The sequence below is a fragment of the Pseudophryne corroboree genome, chromosome 3, assembly GCF_028390025.1.
Source record: "Pseudophryne corroboree isolate aPseCor3 chromosome 3, aPseCor3.hap2, whole genome shotgun sequence".
NCBI classification, from domain to species: domain Eukaryota; kingdom Metazoa; phylum Chordata; class Amphibia; order Anura; family Myobatrachidae; genus Pseudophryne; species Pseudophryne corroboree.
The window spans coordinates 466,291,509-466,316,068 of NC_086446.1; the positions used below are offsets into that span (position 1 = coordinate 466,291,509).

Genomic DNA, 24,560 nt, shown 5'->3' on the forward strand with positions numbered 1-24,560 from the left:
AGCGTCCTCACATGAAAAGCAACTAGATGAATGTTAGATTAAAGGAATTAGCAGATTGTTTGAGGCTATGAAATAAACAGCTTTACATCTGTTTCTGATCTGTAAAATCCATCAGGGCACAAAAAAGCACAACCTATAGCAAGAGAAAGCAAAGGGGGTGCCCAAAGCGCTAGAAGGAAATGTTTATAAGGCCAGCAGGATTGGTGAATCTCAGCCTCAGTGTCACGCATTCTGAGCTTCATTTAGGAGCACTCTCATCAGCAAGTCAGGGGCATTGAGGAACTCTCTACTACCGTACGTCACCACAGATGCCCAAGCTCGTCTGATCTTGGAAGTCAAACGGTGCTGGGCCGGGTCAGTACCTGGAAGGGTGACCTCCAGGGAATACCAGGTGTTGTAGGACGTTATAAACCAGCAACCCTGACACAATGCTAATAGCAGGATCACCAGTTTTTCTTCCTTCATTCTGTAACTGCAAATCTTGATTCTGTGCACTGCTTACCAGCTTATATAGCCAACAACGATTGAATAACCACTCAGGTATCCTGAATACATATGCAGTTAACTTGTGAGCAGTCATTTCAGGGCAACCAAAGTCCGGTGTTTGGACGTTCCTCGAATTCTGATTGGCCCATTGTGGCCTCATTAATACAAAATCCTCTGTACTGGTCTAAATGATAGGGATGTGGTACTAAACATGTCCACAGTCCTATTTCAAACCAGAATACATATGGATGGACCAGAACATATACTCTTTTTCAACCACTTCTCTCATTTTGTATAATGAATGTTCTTTCTGCTGCTGGATACAAATTATATTTTAATAATGAATTAAAAGTTATGTCTTAAATTTTACAAACCTATATTCTTTTCTAATGAGCAAATAAGGGTGTGCCCATAAAAGTAGTCTTTTCTTGAACCGTTTAAAGTCAGCAGGATTGGCAGGATGGCATGGTATTCTACGTACATTAGAGGTAGGTGACATGCAGTAGGGAATGGTACGGTTATAGGGTATTCTTGTAATGTTCCATGTTATTGTCATAGGCTATCACAGTAGTGTACTATGAGAGTGGCTCAATAAGTAAGGTAACAAGACCTCACACGCGTGTAATTTTCTCTATTTCATTCTAATTTTCCACCAGCCCAGCGCAGGTAGACCACAGTTTCCCTTCATAGCCATAAGGTTGCACCTCATATCAGTCTTATTATCACAACACCAGTTGTAAGATGGTGAAGTTGGTGGAAACATGGTCAAACCTTAAGGTGCATAGTGTGAACAGATTTCTGCATATAAAGGGCACACCAGCAGCTGAAATTCATTCCCAACTTGGCAAGGTGTACAGTGATCACGTCATCTCACGGAAAGAGGTTTGGTCCATGCCTGCGAGAGCTGCCTGATGTCTGCTCACCTTAAACGTTTCTCCTGCAGTTATCAAAGTCAGTGCACCAAACCAGTTTCCATACCCTGCTCTGACGGGAAATTAGAATGAAATGGAGAACACCAGACACGAGAGGTCTTGCTGTCTAGTTTACTGAATCATCCTTGTATGTACATAAGAGGTAGGAGACATCCAGCAGGGGATGGGATGGTTATAGGGTAGCACAGTAGCATTCTATGTACATAAGAGGTAGGAGACATCCAGCAGGGGATGGGATGGTTATAGGGTAGCACAGTAGCATTCTATGTACATAAGAGGTAGGAGACATCCAGCAGGGGATGGGATGGTTATAGGGTAGCACAGTAGCATTCTATGTACATAAGAAGTGGGAGACATCCAGCAGCCATTACAGTTGTGTAAAAAAAAAAAAAAAGATAGATGTGAACACTGCAACTTTTGGGAAGGGATCACTTGGTGGCAAGTAATTCTGGCACATGTACAGTCCAGGGCAAAACTGCAGAGCGTGATAAATAGGCCCCTAAGAGATTTTTTGGTTTGTCTGCACAAAACTCTTGCATGATGTTTGTAAAGCACAAAGCAATGGTGGTGTTTAGTCACATTTTGAGTCCAATAGTGGGCTGGGGGCAAAGCATAAACAGACCATGTAACTTTGCACCTTGGAAAACCATGCAGCACTGCGGGTGGGGAAGATATAACACGTGCAGAGAGACAGATGTGAGAGGGATGTGTTCAAACTCAAATCAAACTTGCAGTGTAAAAATAAAGTTGAGAAAGAAAAATTATCTTCACACTATTATATAAAATGAGTTTAAGGATACGAAGAACCAAACAAAAACAAGCTACCCTGTGTATTATTGATATATCGTAGTTCAGTGGTTTCCAAACTGTTTTGAATCACGGCACCCTAGAATATCAGAATTTTTTTCACGGCACCCCTAGGCCAAAAATTTCTTATTGAGAAATTTAGAAAGAAATATTACATTAAGTAGATCGCGTTTATATGTCATCCTTAGGGTCAGATGTGTGGTGAGGGACAAGATTTGCTTCTGTTTGGCCACATATTTTATGACTGGCAGCAAAATATTTTGCCTATTATATTGACCATGAATAATTTGAATTGGTCCTGGACCACCAACCCAGGGCACCCCTGAAAGTGTCCCGAGGCACCCCAGGGAGCCACGGCACACAGTTTGGGAACCTCTGTCGTAGTTATTTAAGGGGGGTGCTACCTAAGACAACCATTTATATACTGAAGGACAAAATGTAAAAGGGGTTGTATCAGTAAGGTGCACACTTTTTTTTATTAATATATCACTTTTAATAAATGTATTAAAACTTCTGCCACACTGGATGGCTCAGCAACAGAGAAAAATAGATGTTATAACAATTTTAAAATTTTTTAATAATTGTGTTTGAAATGAAGATAAGTAAAAATCATAGTAAAGATGAAAACAAAGAAAAATGTCTGTTCAATTTGTCCTTTATATATACGGATGTAATTTCTCATGTACCACATTGATCATCCTATGTGTGCCCTTTGCTCCTTTGGAGTCTGTATACACATCTAATTCCCTGACATTTTTATTCCCTTATTGTAATTAGTCAATTGTCAGGATACAACAATTGGATAAATAATTAAACTGTTACGTCAATAAAAATGTTGCCCTAATACGACACTACTAGACTCATCGGCCTGTAATATAAATCCCTGGGGTAGAAATAACTGATCAATAAGGGTAGTCTTAATGTTATTATATTAGATTTAGATATTGTTGTTAGGTTAAATTGTGACCTGTCCAGTGACTAAATGAACTTACTCTTTCAGCTTACCCTGTATATTCAGCTGGTGGCTGATTGTGAATTACAATACACTTGCAAGCTACACCTAGTAATTTGAATGTGAGAGCCACACATTGCTCTCAATGTTAAATAGATATATGTAGTTATGTCCAGTGGGAATAAATCATGTGACCACTTGCTCTAATGTCAGTTGTCTAATGATATGTCATTTATAATTGTTGCTCACAATTAACACTGTACCAATAAATTTTAGGAGCCACACAGTCTTCTCATAACCAAATGGATGTATATATAATTATCCTCAATGATAAAGATTCTTAGAACCACTCAATTTAATATCAGTGGACCATATACATTCACTTAGTACTGATTATATGCTGGGAAATCCTATAGTATTGGTGCATTGTGTGATTAATTTATGTGGGTGAGCAACATTACTCCCCTCATTAGGTAGCAACAAGTCTGTCACGACGGGCATTTAATAATACCGTATTGCTAGATATGTGTGCAGACGGCGGGTGTACCCCAGGGCCTGTATCAAACAATTATGTGAAATGATTCCATCAGCCTTTCCTCTATATCACAGGTTCTCAAACTCGGTCCTCAGGACCCCACACAGTGCATGTTTTGCAGGTCTCCTCACAGAATCACAAGTGAAATCATTTGCTCCACCTGTGGACCTTTTAAAATGTGTCAGTGAGTAATTAATACACCTGTGCACCTGCTGGGTTACCTGCAAAACATGCACTGTGTGGGGGTCCTGAGGACCGAGTTTGAGAACCACTGCTCTACATGGTTTCACACATTCTTCAATATATATGAATGAATTGTGCTATTGAGAGGATTTCACTGGGTCATGCTAGAAAAGATACATATGTTATACACAGTAGAACTACACACGCTGCTGCAGTGCATCACCAGTGGATCATCAGTGGATCACAAAACCAAAATCTTTCCCTAATGGGCAAAACCATGTGCACTGCAGGTGGGGCAGATATAACATGTGAAGAGAGAGCTAGATTTGGGTGGGTTATTTTGTTTCTGTGCAGGGTTAATACTGGCTGGTTTATTATTGCACTGTAATTTAGATTTCAATTTGAATGCACCCCACCCAAATCTTACTCTCTCTGCACGTTACATCTGTCCCATCTGCAGTGCACATGGTTTTGCCCATTAGAGAAAGATTTTGATTTTGCGATCAACCCTGAATTAGGCCCAATGTTCACTGTATATACATGTGGTAAGAACGGAAAAGCCGCCATAGCATTTATATGATAAGCGGGTATTCCCATTTGTCCGTTTCTGACCTGCTGACCCCAAATATTGGGCAAACACATTAATCATTGTTATAAATTAAAAATTATTAACATCTGAACAGGCATAACGCAACTGTGCACATTTCACTTACTGCTTTCTCAGGGCTTTTGCTTTATTTTTTTTTCATTGTTTTAACCTCTATTTTTCACTGTTGCTGAGCCGTCCAGTGTGTCGAAAGTTTTAATAAATTTATTAAAAGTTATTATTATCCTTTATTTATATGGTGCCACAAGGGTTCCGCAGCGCCCAATTACAGAGTACATATGCACATAATCAAAACAGGAAGGAAGATTTGAGTATCATCAGCATAGAGGTGATATTGGAAGTTAAAAGAACTAATGAGTTCACCTAAAGAGGACGTATAGACAGAGAAAAGGAAAGGACCAAGAACAGAGCCTTGGGGGACACCAACAGTTAGTGGAAGTAGGGGGGGGGTGTAGTGTCATGAGAGGAGACAGAGAAGGAACGGTCAGAGAGGTAAGAGGACAGCCAGGAGAGGGCAGTATCATGCAGACCAAGTTAAAGATTTGCAGGAGTGGGTGGCCCACAGTGTCAAAAGCAGCAGAAAGGTCAAGAAGAATAAGCAGAGAGTAGTGGCCCTTAGATTTGGCTGCATGGAGGTCATTGCAGACTTTTGTGAGAGCAGGAATGGGTCAAGCAGTGAGTGAGAGTAAAGAAAGGCAGTGATGCGATTATAGACAATACGCTCAAGGAGTTTGGAGGCAAAAGGGAGGAGAGAAATGGGTCGATAGTTGGAGTGTGTGTGTTTGAATCAAGGGTAGGTGTTTTTAAGAATAGGGGAGACAAGAGCATGCTTGAAGGCAGAGGGGACAGTTCCTGATGAGAGGGAGAGATTGAGAAAGTGGGCAAGATGGGAACAGGCAGAAGGAGAGTGGTAGCGGAGGAGGTGGGAGGGTATGGGGTTAAGTGGGGAGGTGGAGGAACAGATGAGGGCCATGACTTCCTCACCAGATACATGGGAGAACGATGTCAGAGTTGGTGAGAGGGGAGGGGTGGCAAGGGATGGATGGTGGCTGGTTGCTGGTCTGGTGGGATGTGATGTCCTGACGTATGGAGTTAATCTTGGATGTGAAATAAGTGGCAAAGTCAAGAGCAGACAATGAGGAAGGGAGAGGAGGTGGTGGTGGGCAGATGAGGGAGTTAAAAGTGGCAAAGGGGTGCTGGGGGTTGGAAGACTGGGTAGAGATGAGAATTTTGAAGTATGATTGTTTAGCGAGGGAAAGGGCAGCACTGAAGGATGAGAGCATAAATTTAAAATGGAGGACGTCTGCCTTAGAGCGTAATTTCCTCCACTGTCGCTCGGCAGTACGTGAGCATTTTTGTAGATATCTGGTGCATTTAGTGTGTCAGGGTTGAGGTGTTGATCTGCGAGGGTGAATAGTGGTTGGTGGAGCAACAGGGTCAAGAGCAGAAGTAAGAGATGCATTGTATAGGGATGTGGCTTGCTCAGGGCATGTGTGAGAGAGAGAGAGAGAGAAGAGGAGAGAGAAGTGAGTCAAACAGGAAGGATACGGATGAGGTGTCAATAGCCTCTATGTTACGCTTAGTGATGGTAGCCTTAGGAGGGAGAGATGGAGAAGCAGAGATCGATAAGTTGAAAGAGAGCAGGTGGTGGTCAGAGAGGGGAAAATAAGATTTTAAACCTACCGGTAAATCTATTTCTCGTAGTCCGTAGAGGATGCTGGGGACTCCGTAAGGACCATGGGGAATAGACGGGCTCCGCAGGAGACATGGGCACTTTAAGAAAGACTTTGGGTGTGCACTGGCTCCTCCCTCTATGCCCCTCCTCCAGACCTCAGTTAGAGAAACTGTGCCCAGAGGAGATGGACAGTACGAGGAAAGGATTTTTGTTAATCCAAGGGCAAGATTCATACCAGCCACACCAATCACACCGTATAACTCGTGATAAACTACCCAGTTAACAGTATGAAAACAACAACATAGCATCAGTCCAAGAACGATGAAACCATAACATAACCCTTATGTAAGCAATAACTATATACAAGTCTTGCAGAAGTAGTCCGCACTTGGGACAGGCGCCCAGCATCCTCTACGGACTACGAGAAATAGATTTACCGGTAGGTTTAAAATCTTATTTTCTCTAACGTCCTAGAGGATGCTGGGGACTCTGTAAGGACCATGAAAATTATACCAAAGCTCCCAAACGGCGGGAGAGTGCGGATGACTCTGCAGCACCGATTGAGCAAACAGGAGGTCCTCCACAGCCAGGGTATCAAACTTATAGAACTTTGCAAAGGTGTTTGACCCCGACCAAACAGCAGCCCGGCACAACTGTAGTGCCGAGACCCCTCGGGCAGCCGCCCAAGAAGAGCCCACCTTCCTAGTGGATGGGCCTTAACTGATTTTGGTAACGGCAATCCTGCAGTAGAATGCGCCTGCTGAATCGAGTTACAGATCCAGCGAGCAATAGACTGCTTTGAAGCAGGGCTGCCAACTTTGATGGCTGCATACAGGACAAACAGTGCTTCTGTTTTCCTGATCCTAGCCGTTCTGGTCACGTAAATTTTCAAAGCCCTGACCACATTAAGGGACTCGGAATCCTCCAAGTCACGTGTAGCCACAGGCACGACAATAGGTTGGTTCATATGAAAGGATGAGACCACCTTAGGTAGGAATTGAGGACGGGTCCGCAATTCCGCTCTATCCATATGGAAAACCAGATAGGGGCTTTTATGTGATAAAGCCGCCAATTTCGGAACTCGCCTAGCCGAAACCAAGGCTAACAACATGACCACCATCCAGGTGAGATATTTCAACTCCACTGTCTTAAGTGGTTCAAACCAATGTGACTTAAGGAAACTTAACACCACGTTAAGGTCCCAAGGCGCCACCGGAGGTACAAGAAAATGGATAAGGCCGAAATCTGAACTTTTAATGGAACCTAATTTTAGGCCCAAATTCACTCCAGTTTGTAGGAAACGAAGAAAACGGCCCAAGTGGAATTCTTCCGTAGGAGCATTCCTGGCCTCACACCAAGAAACATATTTTCGCCTTATTCGGTGATAATGTTTAGATGTCACGTCCTTCCTAGCCTTTATTTGCGTAGGAATGACCTCATCTGGAATACCTTTTTCCGCTAGGATCCGGCGTTCAACCGCCATGCCGTCAAACGCAGCCGCGGTAAGTCTTGGAACAGACAGGGACCTTGTTGTAACAAGTCCAGCCTTAGAGGAAGAGGCCACAGATCTTCTGTGAGCATTTCTTGCAGATCCGGATACCAGGTCCTCCGTAGCCAATCTGGAACAATGAGAATTGCTCTCACTCCTCTTTTTCTTATTATCCTCAACACCTTGGGTATGAGAGGAAGAGGAGTAAACACATAGACCGACTGGAACACCCACGGTGTCACTAGGGCGTCTACAGCTACCGCCTGAGGGTCTCTTGACCTGGCGCAATATCTTTGTAGCTTTTTGTTGAGATGGGATGCCATCATGTCTATTTGGGGTAGTCTCCACCGACTTGCAATCAGCGCGAAGACTTCCTGATGAAGTCCCCACTCTCCCAGATGCAGATCGTGTCTGCTGAGGAAGTCTGCTTCCCAGTCGTCCATTCCCGGAATGAACACTGCTGACAGAGCGCTTACATGATTCCCCGCCCAGCGAAGAACTCTGGTGGCTTCCGCCATTGCCACTCTGCTCCATGTGCCGCCCTGGCGGTTTACATGAGCTACTGCAGTGATGTTGTCTGACTGGATCAGAACTGGTCGATTGTGAAGTAAGATCTCCGCTTGACGTAGGGCGTTGTATATGGCCCTTAGTTCCAGGATGTTGATGTGAAGACAAGTCTCTTGACTTGACCAAAGTACTTGGAAATTTCTTCCCTGTGCAACCGCTCCCCAACCTCGGAAGCTCGCGTCCGTGGTCACCAGGATCCAGTCCTGGATGCCGAACCTGCGGCCCACTAGAAGGTGAGCACTGTTCAGCCACCACAGGAGAGATACTCTGGCCCTGGGGGACAGGGCGATCCGCTGACGCAATTGCAGATACGACCTGGACCATTTGTTCAATAGGTCCCATTGGAAGGCCCATGCATGGAATTTGCCGTATGGAATGGCTTCGTATATGTTGCCACCATCTTTCCCAGAACTTGAGTGCAATGATGTACTGACACTTGTTGTGGTTTCAACAAGTTCATGACTAAAGTCGTGAGTTCCTGCGCTTTTCCCTTCGGAAGAAAAAACCTTTTCTGGTCTGTGTCCAGAATCATGCCCAAGAAGGGCAGACGAGTTGTAGGATTCAGCTGCGACTTTGGAATATTGAGAATAGAGCAGTGTCGCTGTAACACATTCAGTGAAAGTGATACGCTGCTCAGCAACTTCTCCCGTGATCTCACTTTTATGAGGAGATCGTCCAAGCACGGGATAATTGGGACACCCTGCCTGCGCCGGAGCACCATCATTTACGACATTACCTTGGTGAAAATTCTCGGGGCCGTGGAAAGCCCAAACGGCAACGTCTGAAATTGGTAATGACAATCCTGTACCTCAAATCTCAGGTACGCCTGATGAGGAGGATATATGGGGACATGTAGGTATGCATCCTTTATGTCCAGAGATACAAAAAAATCCCCCCCTTCTAGGCTGGCGATGACCGCCCTGAGTGATTCAATCTTGAACCGTTTTAAGTAAAGGTTTAGGGGTTTTAATTTTAAAATGGGTCTGACCGAACCGTCAGGTTTCAGAACGACAAACAGAGTTGAGTAGTACCCCTGCCCTCTTTGAAGCAGGGGAACCCTCTACCACCACTTGTTGCCGACACAATCTGTGAATCGCATGTAACACTATCTCCCTTTCCAGGGGTTGTTTCGGTAGGGCCGATTTGAAACCGTCGAGGAGGCACTTCTTCGAATTCCAGCCTGTAACCCTGGGAAACAATTTCTATTGCCCATGGATCCACCTGTGAGTGAACCCAAACATGGCTGAACAGTCAAAGACATGCCCCCACAGGAGCTGACTCCCTCAGGGGGGCCCCGGCGTCATGCGGTGGATTTAGCAGAGGCCAGGGAGGACTTCTGTTCCTGGGAACTAGCTGTATTGTGCAGCTTTTTCCCTCTGCCCTTACCTCTGGCAAGAAAGGACGATCCACGTGCTCTCTTGCTTTTATTGGAACGAAAGGACTGCATTTGATAATGAGGCGCTTTCTTAGATTGTGAGGGAATATATGGCAAAAAAATTTATTTACCTGCCGTAGCCGTGGAGACTAGATCAGAGAGGCCCCCTCCGAACAATTCCTCACCCTTGTAAGGCAACAACTCCATATGCCTCTTTTAGTCGGCATCACCTGTCCATTGCATGTTCCACAGGACACGTCTAGCAGAAATCGACATAGCGTTGACTCTAGAACCCAGAAGACTAACGTCTCTTTGGGTATGGGTATATATATATATATATATATATATATATATATATATATATATATATATATATATATATATATATATATATATATATATATATATATATTTTCTTTGGGTGTATACATACACACACACACACACACACACACACACACACACCACACACGCATATATATACATACATACAGATAAAATGTGGACTCAGCGCTCGTTCACTTGTAATTGATTAAATGAATTAGATCCACATCTGTGGCCACAATAGGTATAAAATATTTTCTCCTAATATGCTGATCACTAAAAGTACTCAAATTTTCCTGGACTGCAGCTCTCCCTCGTTCTGTGTCCCCGGAACTCCTCGGGTGAATGGATCTAGCAAAAAAATGTGAAGAGGGGGCGCTTCATAGTGTAAAACCGTTTTATTCAAAAAACTCTCAGACACAGACAGTACTTTGAGATATCAAGACTCGTACCGCAAATAAACCAGGGTGGGCTGGTTACCACATGATACATTCAATATAACTCCCGGCATACCCCGAACCTCGTCTCGTGGATCCCTGGACTCCTATCTCCCACGTCTGGCTGCCAATAGCGGTGACCGCGGGTCGGATCACTGGACCGCTTGCTTCGGGACGGAGACAACCGGAGAGTTGTCAGACGTCATCACTCTCCGGTTGTCTCCGTCCCGAAGCAAGCGGTCCAGTGATCTGACCCGCGGTCACCTCTGTTGGCGGCCAGACGTGGGAGATAGGAGTCCAGGGATCCACGAGACGAGGTTCGGGGTATGCCGGGAGTTATATTGAATGTATCATGTGGTAACCAGCCCACCCTGGTTTATTTGCGGTACGAGTCTTGATATCTCAAAGTACTGTCTGTGTCTGAGAGTTTTTTGAATAAAACGGTTTTACACTATGAAGCGCCCCCTCTTCACATTTTTTTGATGTCTTTTATATATATATATATATATATATATATATATATATATATATATATATATATAACATCTTTTACATATACATATTATATATATATATAAGAATTTGTAGCAAAGGGCACTCAATCCAGCTTTGAAAAAAATTCTTTTAATATCACCCCACCATGGGCATTAAAAAGTGAACAGCAAATCGCGGTGGCTCAGCATGAAATAACTTGAAATATCATCCGCAAAACACTTGGCGTATCGACGCCTACATATCATATCCAAAAAGGTGTGTTTCATAGTCATAGGGGTACAAATGGTAACTTAGCTGTCCGTCGACCTCGGTCACTAAATGACCGTTCAAGACCATAACATCATGTCACTGCCACCCCGCCATAGTGTAGAGCCATCTGTATGTGAACACCACCAAATCAAACTTAATATACCCCAAAAAATGAGAAACAACTTACAGGTGTGCTAGCCGCAGGTTCACTACTCCCGGCGTGCGTTCCACCCATCTGCGCATGCGTCACCATGTATGCCAGTTTTGCTCACAGGGAGTGAAAACCTCTGCGTTCCACCGAATCCTTTACTTCCTTAGTGTGCGTTCCAAATGCCGCTACGTCACTTCCGGTGACGAGCGGTAGGCGCAACACTAACAGAAGGATTACCTCAGTCAACATGGTAACAGGGCGTCATGAGAGACAGGCTACCGCCCGCACGTCACCGCCCCGTCATCCAAACCGTGACTACACAACATACCCCGCTCGGGTCATCTTTACCCTCTATGAGCAAACTGGACAAATCAAAACTTGCTCACCCTGTGTGTGAGCACTGGGAAATTACTCCGCGGTAATAGTTTCTACCAGCGGGTAGTGCGCAGAATGGGGGTCAGTGCAATCGAGAACTTGCCAGGGATCGACTAGACACACACCAATTATAGTTGCTACTATCTAATAGGTGCCTAATATACCCAAACGCATACTCAATGATAACATGTGGTGTTCAAACAAAGATGCCTCCACAAAAGCAGTCCACCATCAAATGCCCGGTACAATTTTGACAAACATACAAAAAATGACAATAACACACTTACATATAACACATCAAAAGATGAAAAAGAAAGGCCACGTGCAACTAGTGTTACGGGCCAAACCTATATACACATTAATACACTGATTAAATCAATAATGAAATCCATACTTAGTTCATGGTCAGTGAAAAACCTAATTAATATTAGAAAATATTAAAGAAAGCATTTCATGTTAATGTTCTCATTCAAACCCCGAGGGGCCTTAGTGTCCAACCTGAAAATCCACCTGGACTCACTTTGAAGGAGTTTTTTCCCCCGATCACCACCCCTCGGTAGGTTAGGTACATGATCTATGATCATACATTTAAGCGTTGCCAGTTGGTGTCCATTAGTCAAAAAATGCAGAGCCACCGGTTTATCACTTTGTTTGTTGATCATCGCTTGTCTAATCGAAAGACGATGGTTAGCCATTCTTTCTCTGAAGGTGGTAATTGTCTTCCCCACATAATACAGCCCACAGGGGCACATTAAAACATAAATCACGTGATCCGTGGTGCAAGTGACATGATGTTTGATAGAAATTTTCCTACCAGTGTGGGGATGGGAGAAGACTTTACCAGAGAGCATACTGTTGCAGGTAGTACATCCCATGCAGCGGAAACAACCATGTTTTTTTGAACGTAACCACGTCTCTTTAGTTTTAGTAGTAAAGTTCTTCATTGGCTGCATAAGGAGCTGTTTTAGGTTTGGTCCACGTGCAAATGACACTAATGGTTTCTTCGTTATATTCTTAAATGTAGTGTCCGAGGCAATTATTGGCCAATGTTTTCTAACCGAACTGGCGAATACAGGGGCATTGACATCAAAATGAGTTGTAATCACCATCCTATCAGCTATCCGTGGTTTAGATTTACTCCTCCCACCAGAAAAGATGTGTCGTGCCCGTTTCAACGCCTTTTTCACCAAACTGGTACCATATCCCCTCTCTTCAAATCTTGTCGTCATCTCAGACAATTGTTGCTCCCTCAAATCATCCTGTGAATTGTTTCGCATTACACGTAAAAACTGTGAAATCGGGAGTCCATTTTTGAGGGCCCGGGGGTGGTGACTAGTGGAATGCAGGAACGTATTCCTATCCGTATTTTTTCGAAATAAAGTGGTCCCTATTGAATCCTCCTTCTTAAAAATGCGTACATCTAAAAACTCTATTTGGTCGGTCTGAATGTTGTGCGTGAAGCGAATCGGGCTATCAAGGCCATTCAATTCCGTTACCATCTGTAGAAAACTCTCACGGGAATCACCCCACAGGATGAAAACATCATCTATATACCTATAATAGTGCAGAATGCTGGGACCATATTTGGGGTAGATATTAACACTCTCATATTCCGTCATATAGATGTTGGCATATACCGGCGCCAAATTTGATCCCATCGCGGTCCCAGCATTCTGCACATAATAGGCCTCTGCATATTGAAAATGATTTTGAGTTAGAATGACCTCAATCATCTCGCATACATAATCAATTGGTGGTCCTATAAATTCAGAATTGGACAAAGCCAACCTGACCGCTGAAATGCCACTATCATGGGGAATCACAGTGTATAATGATGAAACATCTATCGTTGCAAACAAAAAATCTTTTGGAAGTGTATCGATAGAGGTGAGTTTATTTAAAAAGTCACCAGTATCCTGTATATAGCTCTTGCTGCATCGTACCAATGGCTGCAGCAGGAAATCTATATATTTGGCTAGGGGTTGCAGAACCGATTTCTCTGCCGACACAATCGGGCGACCAGGGGGTCTGTCAGGGGACTTATGGATCTTAGGTATACAGTATAATATTGGACATACTGGATGGTCCACTGTCAGAATTTTTACCAGCCGTTCATCCAACCAGCCACCCATTAAGCCCTGTTCCAATAGGCGGTCAACCTTAACCTTAATTTCATGCATTGGGTTATAAGTTTTCTTGGTATACGTGGCTCTATCATTCAACTGGGATCTAACATCCTCATCATAATAGCGTGAATCTAGTATCACAACACCCCCACCTTTGTCCGCCATGCGAATAACAATATCACTGTTGTTCTGAAGTGACTTGATGGCGTCTCTTTGTTCATGAGTAATATTCTGATAAATGGTACTCATTTGGTCGGTCTGTGTTGTGCGTGTTGTTTGCATAAGAGCTAGACTGAGCACAGATTGAATCGATATACAGTAAACTGAAGACTAGGTTAGCTTTGATTCCGTTACCCATATATATGTCTGTATTAGTATTTTCTCCATTTGTGTACATTTTCTCTGGTGTATATATTGTTTGATCTGTGACTTTCCCCATTTGCAGTTTTGTCTCTTTCACTAGGATTTGTTTGGGTTGTAAAGAGTTCAACTAATAATTTTATTGCCCATTAGGCATAGGTTGAATTATGTCACAAGGGGCCAGGTTACTTGATGAAAATTTGTTGAACCTAGCGGAAAATACCCAGGTTAGCCTCACAGATGAGGATGCGGATTAGGTATTATTCGAACAAGAGGAATTTAATCAGCTACCGGCTGATAATGCGGTTGACCTCTATTACAAATTGTTGAGGCTAAGTAAACGTGAGATTGACCTGGTACTCCATGGTCAGTTCTTGTCTGATTATTATCGACAGAAAAAAATCCCAAGGGGTTTTAGGATCCATAATATTCCCACAATAGGACGCACCAACCCCAGTTTTTGTAGCAAATGGTGCGGTGTTTTAAATAAATGTTCCCTTGACCTCATTTTATTGGTGGTCGAGGAGGTTGGAACTGAGCTATAACAGACAAGGGCTGACCTGGAGGAGTTCCGGGTACAACTGCAACCTAAATTGATTGAGGATAAATCTGAAAAATGGATTGAAAAATTAACTACACAGATAGATCGATATAAAAAGGAGCTCATAACTTTTAAGAAAAATAAATTAGAAACGGTTCAGAGCGACTATAGGAATCACACGGTATATAGGTGGCTAACGGGCGAGACATCAAGATTCCCGAGACAAAGATTTTTTGATAATAGACATAGGGTACCTTACTCTGTTGATTCTTCATACTCCTCTTCTGAAGCAGAAAACAATGATACACTACCCCCTAGTGGCCAGAATTTTTTAGGGACCCAGCTGGACCCCAGAGGGATAGGTGGCAATTTAGAAAGAAGGGTCGTACGCGGAGGGGCCAGGGGAAGAAGGGGAAGAAGAAGGAAGTGAGTACTGAAAATATTTTTAATTTATCTAAACATCTGTTGACACCGGCTGAACATTCAGTATTGTCCCTTGGATTGTCTTTTATACCCACTTATGTACGTGAGGAGTTTGATGTACAACTAGATATGTACAAATTAGGTTGAAAGTTACGGTTGCGTGAATTCTTCAAGGATTCTACGGATACCAAGGTTGACGATAATACGTTCTCGATTAAAAAATCTAGTGATTTTGACCCCCCGTCCACCAATCCAAGTATTAGAACCTTTTTGAGGATGGTTGACGATGATCTCAAAAGGTCTTCTAAAAAATCTGGATATTATCAGAATATTACTCATGAACAAAGAGACGCCATCAAGTCACTTCAGAACAACAGTGATATTGTTACTCGCATGGCGGACAAAGGTGGGGGTGTTGTGATACTAGATTCACGCTATTATGATGAGGATGTTAGATCCCAGTTGAATGATAGAGCCACGTATACCAAGAAAACTTATAACCCAATGCATGAAATTAAGGTTAAGGTTGACCGCCTATTGGAACAGGGCTTAATGGGTGGCTGGTTGGATGAACGGCTGGTAAAAATTCTGACAGTGGACCATCCAGTATGTCCAATATTATACTGTATACCTAAGATCCATAAGTCCCCTGACAGACCCCCTGGTCGCCCGATTGTGTCGGCAGAGAAATCGGTTCTGCAACCCCTAGCCAAATATATAGATTTCCTGCTGCAGCCATTGGTACGATGCAGCAAGAGCTATATACAGGATACTGGTGACTTTTTAAATAAACTCACCTCTATCGATACACTTCCAAAAGATTTTTTGTTTGCAACGATAGATGTTTCATCATTATACACTGTGATTCCCCATGATAGTGGCATTTCAGCGGTCAGGTTGGCTTTGTCCAATTCTGAATTTATAGGACCACCAATTGATTATGTATGCGAGATGATTGAGGTCATTCTAACTCAAAATCATTTTCAATATGCAGAGGCCTATTATGTGCAGAATGCTGGGACCGCGATGGGATCAAATTTGGCGCCGGTATATGCCAACATCTATATGACGGAATATGAGAGTGTTAATATCTACCCCAAATATGGTCCCAGCATTCTGCACTATTATAGGTATATAGATGATGTTTTCATCCTGTGGGGTGATTCCCGTGAGAGTTTTCTACAGATGGTAACGGAATTGAATGGCCTTGATAGCCCGATTCGCTTCACGCACAACATTCAGACCGACCAAATAGAGTTTTTAGATGTACGCATTTTTAAGAAGGAGGATTCAATAGGGACCACTTTATTTCGAAAAAATACGGATAGGAATACGTTCCTGCATTCCACTAGTCACCACCCCCGGGCCCTCAAAAATGGACTCCCGATTTCACAGTTTTTACGTGTAATGCGAAACAATTCACAGGATGATTTGAGGGAGCAACAATTGTCTGAGATGACGACAAGATTTGAAGAGAGGGGATATGGTACCAGTTTGGTGAAAAAGGCGTTGAAACGGGCACGACACATCTTTTCTGGTGGGAGGAGTAAATCTAAACCACGGATAGCTGATAGGATGGTGATTACAACTCATTTTGATGTCAATGCCCCTGTATTCGCCAGTTCGGTTAGAAAACATTGGCCAATAATTGCCTCGGACACTACATTTAAGAATATAACTAAGAAACCATTAGTGTCATTTGCACGTGGACCAAACCTAAAACAGCTCCTTATGCAGCCAATGAAGAACTTTACTACTAAAACTAAAGAGACGTGGTTACGTTCAAAAAAACATGGTTGTTTCCGCTGCATGGGATGTACTACCTGCAACAGTATGCTCTCTGGTAAAGTCTTCTCCCATCCCCACACTGGTAGGAAAATTTCTATCAAACATCATGTCACTTGCACCACGGATCACGTGATTTATGTTTTAATGTGCCCCTGTGGGCTGTATTATGTGGGGAAGACAATTACCACCTTCAGAGAAAGAATGGCTAACCATCGTCTTTCGATTAGACAAGCGATGATCAACAAAGTGATAAACCGGTGGCTCGGCATTTTTTGACTAATGGACACCAACTGGCAACGCTTAAATGTATGATCATAGATCATGTACCTAACCTACCGAGGGGTGGTGATCGGGGGAAAAAACTCCTTCAAAGTGAGTCCAGGTGGATTTTCAGGTTGGACACTAAGGCCCCTCGGGGTTTGAATGAGAACATTAACATGAAATGCTTTCTTTAATATTTTCTAATATTAATTAGGTTTTTCACTGACCATGAACTAAGTATGGATTTCATTATTGATTTAATCAGTGTATTAATGTGTATATAGGTTTGGCCCGTAACACTAGTTGCACGTGGCCTTTCTTTTTCATCTTTTGATGTGTTATATGTAAGTGTGTTATTGTAATTTTTTGTATGTTTGTCAAAATTGTACCGGGCATTTGATGGTGGACTGCTTTTGTGGAGGCATCTTTGTTTGAACACCACATGTTATCATTGAGTATGCGTTTGGGTATATTAGGCACCTATTAGATAGTAGCAACTATAATTGGTGTGTGTCTAGTCGATCCCTGGCAAGTTCTCGATTGCACTGACCCCCATTCTGCGCACTACCCGCTGGTAGAAACTATTACCGCGGAGTAATTTCCCAGTGCTCACACACAGGGTGAGCAAGTTTTGATTTGTCCAGTTTGCTCATAGAGGGTAAAGATGACCCGAGCGGGGTATGTTGTGTAGTCACGGTTTGGATGACGGGGCGGTGACGTGCGGGCGGTAGCCTGTCTCTCATGACGCCCTGTTACCATGTTGACTGAGGTAATCCTTCTGTTAGTGTTGCGCCTACCGCTCGTCACCGGAAGTGACGTAGCGGCATTTGGAACGCACACTAAGGAAGTAAAGGATTCGGTGGAACGCAGAGGTTTTCACTCCCTGTGAGCAAAACTGGCATACATGGTGACGCATGCGCAGATGGGTGGAACGCACGCCGGGAGTAGTGAACCTGCGGCTAGCACACCTGTAAGTTGTTTCTCATTTTTTGGGGTATATTAAGTTTGATTTGGTGGTGTTCACATACAGATGGCTCTACACTATGGCGAGGTGGCAGTGACATGATGTTATGGTCTTGAACGGTCATTTAGTGACCGAGGTCGACGGACAGCTAAGTTACCATTTGTACCCCTATGACTATGAAACACACCTTTTTGGATATGATATGTAGGCGTCGATACGCCAAGTGTTTTGCGGATGACATTTCAAGTTATTTCATGCTGAGCCACCGCGATTTGCTGTTCACTTTTTAATGCCCATGGTGGGGTGATATTAAAAGAATTTTTTTCAAAGCTGGATTGAGTGCCCTTTGCTACAAATTCTTACATTTATCTGGACTGTAATGGAACAGAACTTAAGGAGCACCACATATTTAAATAATAGAGTGTGCAAGTATTTACACATAGGATATATATATATATACATACATACACACACACACACACAACGTAGAACCTCCGGCACTCCACAAGTGGCAAATAAAAACCTTGCTCCTGTGCCTTCCTCCCTGGGGACTAACCCACAATACTCATACAAACAAAAATGAGGCGGCACTTGGAGACTGACGTAGATGGTGAAAAGTTGTATTAAACAGACAGGTTAACGTTTCGGGGACGTGCTCTGAGGAAGGGGAGCACGTCCCCGAAACGTTAACCTGTCTGTTTAATACAACTTTTCACCATCTACGTCAGTCTCCAAGTGCCGCCTCATTTTTGTTTGTGTATATATATATATATATATATATATATATATATATATATATATACACATACACATACACACACGTATACTAGGGACAATAACATGGTATCCTTATCTAGGGTTTCAATCTCCGCTGATAAGGTATCAGTCTACGCTGCTACAGCGCTATAAACCCATGCCGACACAATCGCCAGTCTGAGTAGTGTACCAGAATGTGTGTAAATGGACTTCAAAGTACTTTTACTGCATGCTATCTGCAGGATCCCTGAGGATAGCTGTAAAGTCAGTGCTACCTTTTTGGGTAAACGTGTCAATGCCTTGTACACCCTAGGGGAAGATTCCCATCGTATCCTGGCCCCATTTAGGGAAAGGATACTCCCTGAGAATTCTTTTTGGGAAGCTGCAGCTTCTTGTCTGGAGATTCCCGTTCTTTTTCTTCATGAGAGGAGGGAAATTTACCTCAGCTTTCTTCCCCTTAAACATGTGTACCCTCGTGTCAGGAACAGATGAGTCATCAGTGATATGCAAAACATCTTTTATTACAATAATCATATATTGAATACTTTACTGCCAGTTTTGGCAGTACTTTGCATTATCGTAGTCGACACTGGAGTCAGACTCCGTGTCGATATCAGTGTCTATTATTTTGGATAGTGAGCGTTGTGAGACTCTGAAGGTCTCTGTGACATAGGGACAGACATGGGTAGATTCCCTGTCTGTTCTCTAATCTTTTGTGCAATAAATTCATCTTAGCACTTAATTTCACATATCCAATCAGGCGTCGGCGTTGTCGACGGAGACACCACACACATTTGCTCCATCTCCTCCCTAGGAGAGCCTTTTACCTCAGACATGTCGACACACACGTACCGACACACCACACACTCAAGGAATGCTCTTCTGAAGACAATTCCCCCACAAGGCCCTTTGGAGAGACAGAGAGAGAGAGTATGCCAGCACACACCCCAGCGCAATAGGACCCAGGAAAAACACAGCAATTTAATGTTTACCCCGTAGCGCTGTTATTATTATCTGCGCCGAATTATGTGCCCCCCCTCTTCTTTAAAACCCTCTCTTCTACCGTGGTATAAGCAGGGGAGAGTCTGGGGAGCTTCCTCTCAGCGGTGCTGTGGAGAAAAACATGGCGCTGGTGAGTGCTGAGGGAGAAGCCCCGCCCCCTCGGCGGCGGGCTTCAGTCCCGCTAAAAGTGTAAAATTGGCGGGGGCTCATGCATATATACAGTGTCCAGCTGTATATATGCTCTCTTTTGCCAAATAAGAGGTTTATATTGCTGCCCAGGGCGCCCCCCCTGCGCCCTGCACCCTTACAGTGACTGCCGTTTGTGAGGTGTATGGGAGCAATGGCGCACAGCTGCAGTGCTGTGCGCTACCTCAGTGAAGATCAATGAAGTCTTCTGCCGCCATTTGAAGCCTTCTTTCTTCTCATACTCACCCGGCTTCTTTCTTCTGGCTCTGTGAGGACGACGGCGGCGCGGAACTGGGACGAACGTCAAGGGCGAACATGTGTTCAGACTCCCTCTGGAGCAAATGGTGTCAAGTAGCCTAAGAAGCAGAACCTATCATTTAAGTAGGTCTGCTTCTCTCCCCTCAGTCCCTCGATGCAGGGAGTCTGTTGCCAGCAGTGCTCCCTGAAAATAAAAAAACTAACAAATATACTTTCTTAGCAGGAAACTCAGGAGAGCTCCCTGCAGTGCACCCATCTCCTCTGGGCACAGTCTCAAACTGAGGTCTGGAGGAGGGGCATAGAGGGAGGAGCCAGTGCACACCCAAAGTCTCTTAAAGTGCCCATGTCTCCTGCGGAGCCCGTCTATTACCCATGGTCCTTACGGAGTCCCCAGCATCCTCTAGGACGTTAGAGAAAAGGGGATTGGAGAAATCAGAAATATCGCAGCGATGATCCAGTGAGCACCCGTTCATATGGGAGGGTGAGGTGGTCCACTGGGAGAGACCAAGTGAAGAGGTGAGGTTAAGGAGTCTAGATGCAGGCGATGCAGGATGTTGAAATCACCTAGGCTAATGGAGGGAATGTCAGAAGAGAGGAAGGGAGGTAGCCAGGAATCAAAGTTGTCGAGGAATTTGAAGGAAATTACAGGTGGACGGTAAATGACAGTAACTCGCAGATTAGTAAATTGGTAGAGGCATATCGCATGGACCTCAAATATAGAGAATGTAAAGGACGGTTCTGAAGGTATAAGTTGGTATGTGTAGCTAGAGGGTACAAGGATCTCACCACCACCATCATGGCGACCCCCGGGTCGGGGTGTATGTGAGAATGTGAGGCCCCCAGCAGAGAGAGCAGCAGGAGGAGAAGTGGTGCCATAGGGAGTAATCCAGGTTTCTGTAATGGTCAGGAGATGCAGGGAGTTGGAAATAAAAAGGTCATGAGTAGGGACCAGTTTGTTGCAAACAGATCTGGTATTCCAGAGGGCACAGGATAGGGGGGGTAGGAGTTTGTGGGAGAGATGTGAATGAGATTATCAGGATTGCTGTAGCGTTGAGGTAAAATTAATTTGGAAGGAAGGGATATAGAGGGTGTAATGATGGTGCGGAGTACTTGGCTAGGAAGGGAGACTGCAGGAGTGAGGCAGGGAGGTAGTATGAAAAATGTTTTAATAAAAGTAATGTTTGAATTTAAAACGTGTGCACTTAAAATAAGAATTTACTTACCGATAATTCTATTTCTCATAGTCCGTAGTGGATGCTGGGAACTCCGAAAGGACCATGGGGGGTAGCGGCTCCGCAGGAGACTGGGCACAAAAGTAAAAGCTTTAGGACTACCTGGTGTGCACTGGCTCCTCCCCCTATGACCCTCCTCCAAGCCTCAGTTAGGATACTGTGCCCGGACGAGCGTACACAATAAGGAAGGATTTTGAATCCCGGGTAAGACTCATACCAGCCACACCAATCACACCGTACAACTTGTGATCTGAACCCAGTTAACAGCATGATAACAGAGGAGCCTCTGAAAAGATGGCTCACAACAATATTAACCCGATTTTTGTAACAATAACTATGTACAAGTATTGCAGACAATCCGCACTTGGGATGGGCGCCCAGCATCCACTACGGACTATGAGAAATAGAATTATCGGTAAGTAAATTCTTATTTTCTCTGACGTCCTAGTGGATGCTGGGAACTCCGAAAAGACCATGGGGATTATACCAAAGCTCCCAAACGGGCGGGAGAGTGCGGATGACTCTGCAGCACCGAATGAGAGAACTCCAGGTCCTCCTCAGCCAGGGTATCAAATTTGTAGAATTTAGCAAACGTGTTTGCCCCTGACCAAGTAGCTGCTCGGCAAAGTTGTAAAGCCGAGACCCCTCGGGCAGCCGCCCAAGATGAGCCCACTTTCCTTGTGGAATGGGCTTTTACAGATTTTGGCTGTGGCAGGCCTGCCACAGAATGTGCAAGCTGAATTGTACTACAAATCCAACGAGCAATAGTCTGCTTAGAAGCAGGAGCACCCAGCTTGTTGGGTGCATACAGGATAAACAGCGAGTCAGATTTTCTGACTCCAGCCGTCCTGGAAACATATATTTTCAGGGCCCTGACTACGTCCAGCAACTTGGAATCCTCCAAGTCCCTAGTAGCCGCAGGTACCACAATAGGCTGGTTTAAGTGAAACGCTGAAACCACCTTAGGGAGAAATTGAGGACGAGTCCTCAATTCTGCCCTGTCCGTATGAAAAATTAGGTAAGGGCTTTTATAGGATAAAGCCGCCAATTCTGAGACACGCCTGGCTGAAGCCAGGGCTAACAGCATTACCACTTTCCATGTGAGATATTTTAAGTCCACAGTGGTGAGTGGTTCAAACCAATGTGATTTTAGGAATCCCAACACTACATTGAGATCCCAAGGTGCCACTGGAGGTACAAAAGGAGGCTGTATATGCAGTACTCCCTTGACAAACGTCTGAACTTCAGGAACAGAAGCTAGTTCTTTTTGGAAGAATATCGACAGGGCCGAAATTTGAACCTTAATGGACCCTAATTTGAGGCCCATAGACAGTCCTGTTTGCAGGAAATGCAGGAAACGACCCAGTTGAAATTCCTCTGTAGGGGCCTTCCTGGCCTCACACCACGCAACATATTTACGCCAAATACGGTGATAATGTTGCACAGTTACATCCTTCCTGGCTTTGATCAGGGTAGGGATGACTTCATCCGGAATGCCTTTTTCCTTCAGGATCCGGCGTTCAACCGCCATGCCGTCAAACGCAGCCGCGGTAAGTCTTGGAACAGACAGGGTCCCTGCTGGAGCAGGTCCTTTCTTAGAGGTAGAGGCCACGGGTCCTCCGTGAGCATCTCTTGAAGTTCCGGGTACCAAGTCCTTCTTGGCCAATCCGGAGCCACGAGTATAGTCCTTACTCCTCTCCTTCTTATGATTCTCAGTACCTTGGGTATGAGAGGCAGAGGAGGGAACACATACACTGACTGGCACACCCACGGTGTTACCAGAGCGTCCACAGCTATTGCCTGAGGGTCCCTTGACCTGGCGCAATATCTGTCTAGTTTTTTGTTGAGGCGGGACGCCATCATGTCCACCTTTGGTTTTTCCCAACGGTTTACAATCATGTGGAAGACTTCTGGGTGAAGTCCCCACTCCCCCGGGTGGAGGTCGTGTCTGCTGAGGAAGTCTGCTTCCCAGTTGTCCACTCCCGGAATGAACACTGCTGACAGTGCTATCACATGATTTTCCGCCCAGCGAAGAATCCTTGCAACTTCCGTCATTGCCCTCCTGCTTCTTGTGCCGCCCTGTCTGTTTACGTGGGCGACTGCCGTGATGTTGTCCGACTGGATCAACACCGGCTGACCCTGAAGCAGAGGCCTTGCTTGACTTAGGGCATTGTAAATGGCCCTTCGTTCCAGGATATTTATGTGAAATGACGTTTCCATGCTTGACCACAAGCCCTGGAAATTTCTTCCCTGTGTGACTGCTCCCCAGCCTCTCAGGCTGGCATCCGTGGTCACCAGGACCCAGTCCTGAATGCTGAATCTGCGGCCCTCTAGAAGATGAGCACTCTGCAACCACCACAGGAGAGACACCCTTGTCCTTGGAGACAGGGTTATCCGCTGATGCATCTGAAGATGCGATCCGGACCATTTGTCCAGCAGATCCCACTGAAAAGTTCTCGCGTGGAATCTGCCGAATGGAATCGCTTCGTAAGAAGCCACCATTTTTCCCAGGACCCTTGTGCATTGATGCACTGACACTTGGCCTGGTTTTAGGAGGTTCCTGACTAGCTCGGATAACTCCCTGGCTTTCTCCTCCGGGAGAAACACCTTTTTCTGGACTGTGTCCAGAATCATCCCTAGGAACAGCAGACGTGTCGTCGGAATCAGCTGCGATTTTGGAATATTTAGAATCCACCCGTGCTGTCGTAGTACTACTTGAGATAGTGCTACTCCGACCTCTAACTGTTCCCTGGACCTTGCCCTTATCAGGAGATCGTCCAAGTAAGGGATAATTAAGACGCCTTTTCTTCTAAGAAGAATCATCATTTCGGCCATTACCTTGGTAAAGACCCGGGGTGCCGTGGACAATCCAAACGGCAGCGTCTGAAACTGATAGTGACAGTTCTGTACCACAAACCTGAGGTACCCTTGGTGAGAAGGGCAAATTGGGACATGGAGGTAAGCATCCTTGATGTCCAGAGACACCATATAGTCCCCTTCTTCCAGGTTCGCTATCACTGCTCT

At 44.6% G+C, this 24,560-nt stretch overlaps 1 protein-coding gene and 1 pseudogene across 1 annotated transcript in view; one reads left to right on the plus strand and one right to left on the minus strand.

The window, feature by feature from the left end:
- The window catches only part of PRKAR1A (protein kinase cAMP-dependent type I regulatory subunit alpha), a 174,410-nt gene that overhangs the window by 3,390 nt on the left and 146,460 nt on the right, over positions 1-24,560 (minus strand). The gene's annotated exons all lie outside the window — the stretch shown is intronic.
- On the plus strand, positions 285-403 carry LOC134898350 (5S ribosomal RNA; annotated as a pseudogene).